Genomic DNA, 3,274 nt, shown 5'->3' with positions numbered 1-3,274 from the left:
TGGGAACCAGGGTCACACTGACTCTCCAGGCCCCAAACTACCAGCACCTGGTACCTAGCAAGCATGTGAAAATTGCTTGTGTACTTGAGGCAGTTTGATCCTCAGGAACAACAGGAGATAGGAAGAGAATGAGGAAATTAAAATGGAGAAAGGTGGAAAGTGACTTTGGAAGCCACATCAGAGGAAAAAGAGCCTTTAGGGATTGGAATAAAGGGCCTAGATTTGGCGGTATAAACAGGGGGTTGGGTGGGTGGGATTGGTGTACTTGTATATGGGGGGGGGGAGAGAAAAAAATATGAGGGGGCTGCAGAGTAGGTATAGGCAAGCAAAGAATTGGGGGAAGAAAGTGAGAAGTATGAGTAGCTGACCTCACCTCCTGCTTAATAGGTGTAAAACTGACAGAAAAGAAACTGGATAATAGAGGAATAGGTATTGAGTGGGCTCATGACATAATGGAACTGAATAGAAGCTTGAAGAGAGAAACTATGATAGAAGAATGGGGATTGGGAAGAACAAATACCTTCAGAAAGATGTAGCATTGCTCAAGCAAAACAAAATAAAAACTGGGTAGCCTGGTGGCCTGGTGGTTAAGGTGGCAGGATCACACATGGCTGACCGCATGGTTTGAGGCCCCGACCTAGTGGCTTAAAAAACACACCAGACACATGTGTATATGTGCCTGGAATCCTTAGGGAGAGTAGAGGGGAAGAGCATTGTCTCCCTCTGGCAGGGGGTGATTTCTCATATAGCAAATTTAAAAAATAAAACAAACAAAAAACTGAAAAAGGGGGAGAAGGGAGAAGTGGGAACAAAGTGCCTTCCTACTGGAAAAATAGAGATGGTGACAGAAATGAAACAGGGCCTAAAACTTGGAGTTGAAAGATGCTTCAGTTTTGGGTCTACCCCAGCCTTTTGACCTTGGAGAACCCTTGTGAGCAGGTTTGTAACTATCAGTTCAGTATGTCCTAGTGGAAGTCCCTGGCAGTGGAACTGGAGGAGGTAGCAGGGAACAGATATCTTCCTGTAGCCTGGATTGGATGGAATCTTCAAAGCAGGAGAATGCATTTTTGCACCACAACTTAATTGGATTTAACCCTACCTAGTAAACACAGTCTGGGTTCAAATATCACTTGTGTCACATTTTACTAAATAAAGCTAGCTCACTCTTGTACTATGGGGGCTCTGATGCTTCTGCTGCCCATGCCCATAGGGTATGCCAAATCATGGTTAGAAATCCCTCAATGACCCCTTTTTAGTCTCTACTCCAGTTGTGAGACTGGAAGACCTGGGTCCTTAAGGACTTGGCACAGGCTTTATTTTCTGTGTCAAAAGCTCACTTCACCCTCTTCCTTTTCTAGGCAATTTAATAGAAGGCCTGGGAAAAGGAAAAGATAACTAGGAGTTGACCTCTGCTTAGTAAGGATCTTTGAGGTGTCTCATCCTTTGTCCTTTCAGATTCCTGGACCTAAATATCCTCAGTGCCCACACTGGAAGCCTAGTTCCCATGAAACATGGGAACTTGGTAGCTGTCCTACTCATTCTAAAACTGGTGACTTACTCCAGTTCTTTCAGAGTTAAGGGTGGGAGATCTTGGAATAAAGAGGAATAAAACTGAAGATTAGCCTAATGAGACTGTAGAAAATAAACCTAACAACAGGAGTGTAAAGATCCATTTGAAGGGAACCAGCAGTTAGCGTAATGGTTATGTCACTGGACTCTCACGTAGCCGATCATGGTTCGTGTCCCGGACCTGGTGGCTTAAAACTCACGCTGGGCACGTGTGCGTGTGTGCCCAAGATCCCAGGAGGAGAATGGAGGAGAAGGGATTGTGGCATGACCATCCCCCCTGGGGGGTGATTTCTCGCTTTCTGTCTCTATGTCTCTATCTGTCTGGCGAGCACACGCGCCCTATAGCGAAAACCTCTCCAAAAAAAAAGATCCATTTGAAGAGGGTGAGGTCCCAGTGCTTGAAATGAAATTGAATTCCCTAGCCAGTGGTTCTCAAAATTTAGCTTACATATCACATTCGCTGGAAGATGTTAAGAGGCTAATTATTGGACTTCACACCAGTTTCTGATTCAGTAGGTCTAGAGTGGGGCCTGAGAATTTGTGTTTCTGGGACCAGCAGTTAGCGTATTGGCTATGTCGCTGGACTCCCACATAGTTGACCGCAGTTCGTGTCCCAGACCCAGTGGCTTAAACTCACGCCGGGCACATGTGCGTGCGTGCCCAAGATCCCGAGAGGAGAATGGAGGAGAAGGGATTGCGTCATGGCCATCCCCCCTGGGGGGCGATTTCTCACTTTCTGTCTCTCTGTCTCTGTCTTGCCTGTCTGGTGAGCACACGTGCCCTATAGCAAAAACCTCTGGGGGAAAAAAATATCTGCGTTTCTAACAAGTTTCCAGGTGATTGGTGCTGCTGGCCTGAAGACTCCATTTTGAAAACTATGGCCTGATACAACACATGAGGAATAAAAGAAAATCTTGCCTGCTCAGGCTCTCTAGGGATCTAAGGAAGCAGATTCACACTTTTCTGTTATTGCTCAGCCCCATCCACCCCTTACAGTGCGTTCATCTGAATAGTGATGGAAAGAACCTGCCTTCTGCTCCCTCTAGGTCTGAGTCTGGGCTTACCTTGCTCTTGATGAAAATAGGAAACAAGTGATTTAATTGTAGGCTTGTTGGAAAGGGAGTGATTTTATTCCAAATTATCACCCCATTAGCTTTCTGAAGTCCTAACAAGGGACTTTAACAAGGGAAAACCTTTTCTTTCCACAATTAAAACTGAGGCCCAAAATGTAAATAGCCTTAGAAAAAGCTAACACATTGAGTGGGCTACATCCTCCTGTGCAAGGGATTTCTTGAAGAGATACAATTGAGGTAGAAAGGAGATAGATGATACTTAGAATAGAGCCAAGATGGGAAAAGGGACAGGTTCCTGAAGATGGACTTTACTGTTTGACATTTTGTCCAGAGAGAACACAGAGACACCTTTTATTTGAAGAAAACAGGAAGAAGGGAGAAGGGAGTTGGATGGAAGATGAAAGTTTGAGGATTCTGTGTAGGAAAAATCATTCAAATCTATTCACTCATCTGAAGGCTGTTGCTTGTTTTATTTTTTGTTCAAGGGAGGTGGTGTTGGAGTGAGGTAGAGAAGACAGTGATACACCAGAAATAACCCGAAGGATTGCCCCTTTTGCAGAAGGCCCTTAGGCTCCATAATGCCTTTCACCTGGGTTCTATAACTGTGCCTTCATTTTGGGGGATTTTACCCT

Source organism: Tupaia chinensis, unplaced genomic scaffold (genome assembly GCF_000334495.1).
Source record: "Tupaia chinensis unplaced genomic scaffold, TupChi_1.0 Scaffold142262_1, whole genome shotgun sequence".
Taxonomy (NCBI): Eukaryota; Metazoa; Chordata; class Mammalia; order Scandentia; family Tupaiidae; genus Tupaia; species Tupaia belangeri.
The sequence above is the reverse complement of the archived record's forward strand: the minus strand, read 5'-3'. Positions refer to the sequence as shown.